The following is a 10,178-nucleotide window of genomic DNA, read 5'->3' on the forward strand; positions in this document are numbered from 1 at the left end:
GTTTCACTAACATTTTTCTGTTAGTTTTAGTTGTTTTATGCATTTTCTTGAGCTTAAAGTAACCAAAAATGGTTAAATGAAGAACAAAGTAATGAACCATCCAAACAATATGATTTTGATGCAAATTCCATGAGTTTTAGTTCTATTACTTAAATACTATGAATGAAAGATTTCTCATGAAATTTTGCAAGACTTTGATGCAATTGTTTGGATGATTTCAGGGAAGAAGAGGCTAAGCAAGGAAGCAACAAAATCAATAAAGGAAGCTTGAATATTACATGTGGAGTTTAAGTTCCAGTTTAAGCCTAAACTGGAGCTTAAACGCCAAAATCATGAAGGATAAGAAATGCTGGGATTGAAGTTTAACCTCCAGTTTGACCTCAAACTGGAGGTTAAACGCCAGAATGAAAAGCCTCACTTAAGGAGCATTCCACGTTTAACCTCCAGTTTGACCTCAAACTGGAGGTTAAACGCCAGAATGAGTATGCCACCAGGGAGGAGTTCCACGTTTAACCTCCAGTTTGACCTCAAACTGGAGGTTAAACGCCAGAACCAGGAAGAGTACCAGGGAGCCATTCCACGTTTAAGCTCCAGTTTGACTCATACTGGAGCTTAAACGTGTTCGATAGTTTTTATACTCCAGGGTTGCTCTCTCCATCTCCACGTTTAACCTCCAGTTTGACCCCAAACTGGAGGTTAAACGTGTTCGACACCTCCAGGGCCACCATTCTAAGCTTCCACGTTTAACCTCCAGTTTGACCTCAAACTGGAGGTTAAACGTGTTCGACCTCCAGTATGCCTCCACCCTTTTCCACGTTTAACCTCCAGTTTGACCTCAAACTGGAGGTTAAACGTGTTCGACCTCCAGGGCTGCCCTTCCTATCTCCACGTTTAAGCTTCAGTTTAACCTTAAACTGAAGCTTAAACGTGTTCGACTACATGACCCTCCAGGGCTACCTTCTTCCATTTCCACGTTTAAGCTTCAGTTTAACCTTAACTGAAGCTTAAACGTGCTTCTACAAATGGCCTCACTGGAAGTGTCTGGCGTTTAAGTTGCAGTTTAAGCTTAAACTACAACTTAAACGCCACTCTTGAAAAAGGTTTCTGGGCCAAAAATATTGTGATTTAAGTTAGTCTTTGAGCACAATTATTAACTTAAACTTACTTTGGTATGAAACCCAATTGAATATCATGGTTTATGGGATTGGGCCTGAAGGATTGATGAGTTTGAAATCTCAATTTATTGAGTCATGTGTCATTATTTGATTATCACTAAGTTGGCTCAATAAATGTTACAGGATTTGGATCAACAACCTCATCAAGATTATGGATCATAAACCCAAGGCAAAAGGAAAGCAAGGAGAGGCCTCAAAAGCCCAAGAAGCACAACTGAAGCTCAATATAGAAAGTGTATAAATAGGATAGAAGTTAAGTTAGAGGGACCTGGACTTGGACTTTTAGCGAAGTTTTCCTTTTCTTTGTAATTGAATTCAGAGCTATGATTCACTAAACCCCTTTCATTGGGTTAGGGAGCTCTATTGTAATTCAATGAATCAATAATAGTTTATCTTCTTCTTCAATCTTTTCTCTTGAATTTTGTTAGAAAGTTTCTCGATCTAATTCCATTGAGTAGTTGTCTTGGGAAAGAAACTACTCATACTTGGAATCCTTCGGAGCCTTGGGAAAGGAATGGAGGATTCATGCTAGAGAAGCTTTCTCACAGTGGATTGGATTGGGGTTTGGATGGATATTGTGACATGTAATCCTACCAAATTGTGGTTCATAAAATTGTGTGGTATAATCAGTGATCAAGCATCATCTCTTCTTATGAACATTTAAACCAAGGGATTGGGAATTTGTTTGTTTTTAGAGAGCATTGGTGAGCCAAGGAATTGGGATCCAATCATATAAGATTGCCAAGCAAAATTCAATGAATGCATTGGTTGAGGAAGAGATATACATGTTTTGATTCGGAGATTTCAATATCTCCTAAACCCAATGAATTCCCCATTTCTGATTTCCACTTTCTCTTTACATTCTGCAATTCAATTCTTGCAATCATCCCCATTCCCTTTTAATTTCAGCAATTTACATTCTGCTCTTTAATTCATGCAATTTAAGATTCAGCCATTTAATTTTCTTGTCATTTACTTTTCCCGCCAATTTTACATTCCGCAATTCTCATCTCAAATCTTGATTCCGCTCAACTAGAACACACTTCTAATCCGAATTGCTCACTCAACCAATCCTTGTGGGATTCGACCTCACTCTATTGTGAGTTTTTACTTGACGACGATAACCGGTGCACTTGCCGGAAGGAATTTTGCCGATCGTGCAATTTCCTAAATCGTAGCATAACACGTTTATGCGCATCAAGTTTATGGCGCCGTTGCCGGGGATTGGTTTTCGATTGACAATTCTCAAATTGGAAGCTAACTAGATTGAGCAATTTTCTCTTGCTTTAGATACTTGTTGAATTTTAATTTCTGCACTTGGTTACATGCTTTCCTTCTTTATGCCTTTAAATTCATGCAACTAACTCACTGACTCACTAACTGTTTGATTTAATTCCTCAATTGATCTAACCATACTCTTCCATTAACCAAGAGTATTTTACTTGTTTGTGTTTGAGCTGTGTTCTTGTATGACAGGTAGGAGAGGAGAGACATCAACTCCTCCATATACCGAACCGGAAAGGACCCTTCATAGACTTAGAAGGGAAGCAAGAGGGAAGAGAGTAGTGGGAGAAGAGGAATCTGAAGGAGAATCTGAGGACAATTTTGAGGAAGCTTTAGATCTCAACATGGATAGAGAAGTTCACAACCATGAGAGAGCTGATGGAAACGATGCCATCCCTGAGAGGAGGGTTCTTAGTTCATACATAAACCCAACCTCTGGGAATTGTGGTAGTAGCATCCAGAAACCACCCATTCAGGCCAACAATTTTGAGCTCAAGCCACAGCTAATATCACTGGTGGAAAATCATTGTTCCTTTGGAGGAAGTGCTAATGAAGACCCAAACCAACATCTCACAAAATTCCTGAGAATTTGTGACACTGTGAAGTCCAATGGAGTCCAGGAAGATGCCTATAAACTGCTCTTGTTCCCATTTTCACTTAGGGACAAAGCAGCTAAGTGGCTGGAATCATTCCCAAGGGGAGTCTAACAACATGGGATGAGGTGGAAAGCAAGTTTCTGGCACGTTTCTACCCTCCACAAAAGGTCAATAGGCTTCGATCTGAGGTTCAGACTTTTAGACAACAAGATGGTGAAACTCTCTACGAGGCATGGGAGAGATTCAAAGACTTGACAAGGAAATGCCCACCAAACATGTTCCATGATTGGGTGCAATTGCACATCTTCTATGATGGTCTCTCTTATGAATCAAGGAAGGCTGTAGACCATTCATCAGGAGGTTCATTGAACAAGAAAAAGACTGTGGAAGAAGCCATTGAAGTGATCGAGACAGTGGCTGAGAATGAGTACTATTATGCATCAGAAAGGCACAACACTAAGGGAGTCATGGAGCTGAACCATGTTGATACAATTCTAGCCCAAAACAAGGTGTTTGCCAAGCAACTAGCAGAGCTTACCAGGCAATTAGAAACAAAGCAAGTGGCTGCAATACACACACAAGATCAAGAGGAAGCAGGCATTGAAGGAGGTGATTGGGATGAGGTTAACTATGTGGGAAACCAACAAAGGCAATCATATGATCCACACTCCAACACTTACAACCCAGGCTGGAGAAACCACCCAAACTTTGGGTGGGGAAACCAACAAACCCAACCACAAAACCACAAACCTTACAACCACAACCAACAAAACAATTCCACATACCAAAACTCCAACCAAAGATCATACCAAGCCACACAAAACACTTACCCCCAATCATCATATCATGGCCAAAATAATCAACATACCCAACCTAATCCGAACCAACAATTTCAAGATCAATTAAACCGGATAGAAGGAATTATGGCAACCATGAGTCAAGACATCATTGAACTGAAGAGCTTCAGGGATGATGTGAGAACTACCTTAAGAAACCATGGTGAAAAACTCAAAAGGATGGAATCTCAAGTAGGAGAGCTATCTCAACAGGCACCCAAATCAACTGCAGTGTTCCCTAGTGACACAGAAAAGAATCCTAAAGGGGAACAAAAGAGAGTAAGATGGGAAGAATGCAAAGCCATCACCATAATGAAGGAAGTCTCAGGAGAAGAAGGAATCAGGTCCTCAGAGCAGGAACCAGAAATCTTGAAGGAAGGTGTGGAAGAAGTTAAGCAGGAAGGTGGAACTGAGCAAGCCAAGGATCTGCAAAAAGGCATGATGGAAGTATACCAACCAAAAGCACCATTTCCTGAGAGGTTAGGAGGAGGTGAAAAAAGAAAACCTATTCAAGGTTTCTAGAGACATTTAACTCTCTGCATGTCAATATTCCCTTTCTTGAGATTCTTCATCAAATTCCCACACACATCAAGTATTTAAAGGAATTGTTAAGCAAAAAAGAGTTTTGAAGGGAGGACAAACGGTAACAATGAACAAAGAATGCAGTGCTCTCATCAAGAAGGACACACTCTCTAAGAAAACGGACCCAGGAAGTTTTCATATCCCTTGCATCATAGGGGAAACAAAAATTGACAGAGGATTCTGTGATCTAGGAGCTAGCATAAACGTGATGCCTCTAACTCTTATGAAGAGGCTACAACTGAATGAGGTGAGATCCACTGATGTAATCATACAACTGGCTGACAAAACTCAGAAGCAAGCTGAAGGGGTAGTTGAAAATGTGCTGGTGAAAGTGGGGGATTATTATTTCCCCACATACTTTGTCATTGTGGACATGGAGGAAAGCTACTTACACCCTATCATTCTGGGCAGACCATTTCTAGCCACTACTAGAGCGCTCATAGATGTAGAACAAGGAGAGCTAATTCTGAGAATACATGAGGAACAGCTCATTTTCAAAGTCTTCAAACCTGCATCTGAGCCTGAACCAGAACCTGAAAAGCCTAAAGATGATAGTAGCCATCCGTGTTTGGAGGAAAGTAATCCAGCAGCTGAGACTCTAAAACAGTCATTGGAAGGCAAACAAGAGTTGCAAGAGTTAGAGCCACAAGAGTCAGTGGAAACAGATCAGAAGGATCCTCTTAACATAAAGGTCAATGAAGAAATCCTCAAGAGAAAGGGAAGAGTAATAGGGAGATTGCCAAGAGGATGGAGAAACAAGAAAATTCCCACTGAAGGTTTTTCTCCGGGAGATAACGTGATATCAAGTCATTATCTGCAAATCCCACCTAGCCTCAAAACCATTCCTTCCCAGCTTCCTCAAGTGTTCACAATCAGGAAAGTTCTTTCTATGGAACATTTAGAGGTCATGAATGAATCAAGTGGGGACGTTTTCATAGTGAGAGGAGATGACGTCAAGCACTACAATCACCCTAACAAGGGACAACCGTCAAGCTAGTGACGTTAAAGAAGCGCTTCATGGGAGGCAACCCATGTTTTTAGTATCCTTAATCTTTAGTGCTTTGCTTACGTCTAATAAACATGGTTTCTTATGCATGAACTTGAATCCTCAGGACAACTATTGATTAAGTGCACTAAACCGTGCATGTAAATACAATTGGTCTCTAAGTTTGGTGTGCTGATGGCACTCCCAAATCTTACTCAATTGAATTCCATCTTTCATTCAAGGTGCACAACCAAACATTAAGTTTGGTGTTTTTGAACACAGTTTATGAAAGCAAATTCCTCTGGATTCAAATTCATGACAAGTATCATCACATGTTAATACTTGTTTCAATTACTTAGGTAGTAACTTATTTAGAATCAAGAGCCAAGGACTATATTATTAGAAATGCACATCATTAAGAAACCAATGTGATCATGTCATCAGAGACTTAAAACACTAAGTTTGGTGTCCAAATAATAAGTGTGCATACATGTAGAAGTCACGGCTATAAGCTCATAAAGACAAGCATTGATTTACATGTGCAAATACTATTCATGATTCACATGGACCGAAAAATGATAGCAAATTTGTTTGTTTGTGCAGGTACAAAAGAAAAGACAAAAATGGAGGAAAAGACAAAGGGAGGTACGTGCTTGGTCAAAAAGAAAATTCACAAATCTTTGAAACTAACACATGGGAAAAGGAAGTTCTGCAAGAAAAGAAAGCTACATGTACAACCTAATGCATCCAGAATACTTCCAAGAAAATGAAAAGCCAATCGTCCTTATCTACAATTCATATATTTACCATCAAGCCACCCTTCACAAACCACCCTAGCCGTTCATTTTTCACTCATGGGCACTATAAAGAACCACTTGGGGAACGAGTCCCACACCACCAATTCTCCTTCATACACATTTTCCTTCATCATAGCATAACATCTCTTGCCGAAAACAACCTCACCACACCTCCAACAACACTTCTTGCTTCACCTTGTCAACTTCAGTTGTCACTTACCAAAACTAAAAAAAAAAACCAATGGCAGCTTCATCTAGCCACAAAAGAAGAAAAGACAAGCAGCCAATGGAGGAAAACAGGGAATTCGATGCATGGAGATACAGATCAGTGTTCCATGAGATTCAAGCCGAATGGATGAGACCTAAAACGGTACTAGCTGAGGTTCCCTTTGACCTTGAAAAGGATGAGTTCCCAGGTGTTTGGGAAAAGATCAAAAAGAGGAAGTGGGAGCTCCTAACTAAGCCAATCACTAGAATCAACATCAACTTGGTGAAAGAGTTTTATGCAAATGCAGTAAGGGAGGATCAAACCAAGAACCCCACATACAAAAGCTATGTGAGAGGGGTGGAAGTTGACTTCAGTCCCAAAGCAATCATGAAAACTCTTGGCCTGAAAAACATACATTTCAGCCAAGCAAGTTATGAAGAAAGGATGATAGGAGAACCTGACTATACAACTATTGCTGAAGACCTTTGTGCCATCAGAGCTGAATGGGTGAGAAAAACAAGAGGGGCTCCAAGAGTCTTGAGAAGGGGAGACCTAACACTTGAAGCTAAAGGGTGGTATGCAATAGTTAGGAGATCCATCCTACCCACTGCAAACTCTTCAGAAATAGTCCCTAAAAGAGCCATCTTGCTACATTGCATTATGGTTGGAGGGGAGATCAAAGTTCATAAACTCATTGCTGAACAGATACAAGAGTTTAGTGAGAAAAGTGACCCTGAATCCTGGCTCACTTCCCTAGCACTATCATTAGACTATGCATCGATGCCCAAGTACCACTTGAGGATGAAAGACCTAATTGGCTATATCCTGGACTGGCCATAACTGCCACAGAATGACTCTTGGCCCAACTCCTCCAAGACATACAAGAAGAAGAAATGAAGAAGCGCAACAAGTGGAAGCCGAGCAAGAAGCAGAACAAGAAAGACAGGAAGGAGAAGATAGAGAAGAAGAGCAAGAAGAGCAAGCAACTCCTGAAAGAAGACAACGGATTCCCAGAGACCCCATGGATATGAGCAGAATGCAGGAATTCATGGAAGGAATGTCTCAACAATACATGAGGTCTCAGGAGAGACAAGAGACTTTCATCTAAAAATGATGGATATGCAAAGGAACTTTGAATCAAGATTCTTCGATCTGCAAAGGGAACAAAATTACACTTACAGGAATCCTTCAGCCACATATGCCAACACCAAGATGCCAATGTCTTGGCAATCAAGGAAGCCACCACTTTACAGAATGCAAGATACTCAGTCCAAGCTGATTACAACATCAGTTCGCAAATCAAGCTTAACTACATAGGGGAACATCTACACAAGATGAACCCAGCATTCCCAGCTTATGATGAGTATTTCAAAGGGAGGAAAGAAGGAGAAATAAACAAGGCAATGATCCTTGAAAAAGGAGTGGAAGAAACGATGAAAAAGGCTGGATTCTGGAAAAAGCTCATAAGAAAAGACAAGGAGGCACAAGTGGTCAAAAAGAGGCAGGAAGCAAGAAGAAGCAGGATCCCAAGAATTAAGAAGAACCAAGCAATAAATAAGAGGTGGTCTCGTTCCTTAATAATCAAATGATAATTGGTGAATTGTCTTTATGAACGTGTTTTCATCATAAGTCATTTAAGTGTTATGTGGAGTTTTTTTTTATGAGTCGTTTTTTTTAGTATGTGTGTTTGTTAAGTGCTTTGAATAAAGTGAATGCCTGGATGTTTGGATATAACTTCACCTTCTTAAACAAGTGCGTGCCATGCTTGTTCTGTTTCCAAAAATAAAAGAAAAGTTTGAACAAAAGTAACTTGGCTAAATTAGTGACAAATCAAGTAGAATTAAGTGGTGGTATGCATGCTTGATTGTTTAGTCAGATCACTAAAATTAGAGTGTAGAATTATCATTTTTTATGTAGAAAGTAAAAATTGTCTATGGATCTTGATGAATAAATGTCTTTGGCCATGAAAAAGAAAGAAAAAGAAAAAGAAAAAGCCACGGAAAAAGCAACCAAAAAGCAAAAAAAATTGATAAAATAAGCTAGGTACCAATGGTTTGAACTTCTGAGACAAATGCCTGTGGTGTTTATGTATTAAGGATATGCTTGGATGAATAGGTTCTGAGGAGTGTTTCAACACTTGGTAACTTGGGTTAACTAACCCGGGATTATCAACCAAAAGTCCATTATCAAGAGCAACCTAAATACAAAACATTTAGTCACACAAAGAGGTGCTGGGCACCAATGTCTCAAGAAGAAATGTGAACTAAAATGCCTAAGGTGGATATGTGTAGTGCACTGATAAGAAAAAGAAAATGCCAAAGGCTTGTGCAACATATGACACTAAGCAAACAAGGAGCAAAAGAAGCTCTAAGAAAAAGAGAAGAAAAACAAAGAAGAGAAAAGTGCCAAAGACATAAGAATAACAAGAGGCCATAGCAATTTTTGATGGATGCAATGAAAAAGTGATAATCCTACCTGATAAGTATGAAAAAGTGATGCTGCAACTTTCTGCATAAAACCCTTCTGATGAACTTCAAATGCTTGCTAATATAGCCAATGTAATTGCTTTCTGTTTCATACTTTCTTCTCAAATAACTCAGGACTTGCTTAGGGACAAGCAAGTATTAAGTTTGGTGTTGTGATGCCAAGGCATCTTAGGCTAGTTTCACTAGCATTTTTCTGTTATTTTTAGTTGTTTTATGCATTTTCTTGAGCCTTAAGTAATCATTTGGGCCAAATAGTCATGCTTGTCTTAAATCATTCAAACATGAAGATTTTGATGCAAATTCCATGAGTTTAGTTATATTACTTAAATGCTATGAATGAAAGATTTCTCATGAAATTTTGCAAGACTTTGATGCAATTGTTTGGATGATTTCAGGGAAGAAGAGGCTAAGCAAGGAAGCAACAAAATCAATAAAGGAAGCTTGAATATCACATGTGGAGTTTAAGTTCCAGTTTAAGCCTAAACTGGAGCTTAAACGCCAAAATCATGAAGGATAAGAAATGCTGGGATTGAAGTTTAACCTCCAGTTTGACCTCAAACTGGAGGTTAAACGCCAGAATGAAAAGCCTCACTTAAGGAGCATTCCACGTTTAACCTCCAGTTTGACCTCAAACTGGAGGTTAAACGCCAGAATAAGTATGCCACCCAGGGAGGAGTTCCACGTTTAACCTCCAGTTTGACCTCAAACTGGAGGTTAAACGCCAGAACCAGGAAGAGTACCAGGGAGCCATTCCACGTTTAAGCTCCAGTTTGACTCAAACTGGAGCTTAAACGTGTTCGATAGCTTTTCTACTCCAGGGTTGCTCTCTCCATCTCCACGTTTAACCTCCAGTTTGACCTCAAACTGGAGGTTAAACGTGTTCGACACCTCCAGGGCCACCATTCCAAGCTTCCACGTTTAACCTCCAGTTTGACCTCAAACTGGAGGTTAAACGTGTTCGACCTCCAGTATGCCTCCACCCTTTTCCACGTTTAACCTCCAGTTTGACCTCAAACTGGAGGTTAAACGTGTTCGACCTCCAGGGCTGCCTTTCCTATCTCCACGTTTAAGCTTCAGTTTAACCTTAAACTGAAGCTTAAACGTGTTCGACTACATGACTCTCCAGGGCTACCTTCTTCCATTTCCACGTTTAAGCTTCAGTTTAACCTTAACTGAAGCTTAAACGTGCTTCTACAAAAGGCCTCACTGGAAGTGTCTGGCGTTTAAGC

General features: G+C 40.0%; 1 non-coding gene across 1 annotated transcript; it reads right to left on the minus strand.

Moving 5' to 3' along the window:
• Positions 1-3,228: 3,228 nt before the first annotated feature.
• LOC114927383 (small nucleolar RNA R71) lies at positions 3,229-3,332 on the minus strand. The gene has a single exon (XR_003817688.1). It is a non-coding gene; the product is annotated as a small nucleolar RNA R71 (small nucleolar RNA).
• Positions 3,333-10,178: the final 6,846 nt, after the last annotated feature.

Source organism: Arachis hypogaea, unplaced genomic scaffold (genome assembly GCF_003086295.3).
Source record: "Arachis hypogaea cultivar Tifrunner unplaced genomic scaffold, arahy.Tifrunner.gnm2.J5K5 arahy.Tifrunner.gnm2.scaffold_403, whole genome shotgun sequence".
In the NCBI taxonomy this organism is placed as follows: domain Eukaryota; kingdom Viridiplantae; phylum Streptophyta; class Magnoliopsida; order Fabales; family Fabaceae; genus Arachis; species Arachis hypogaea.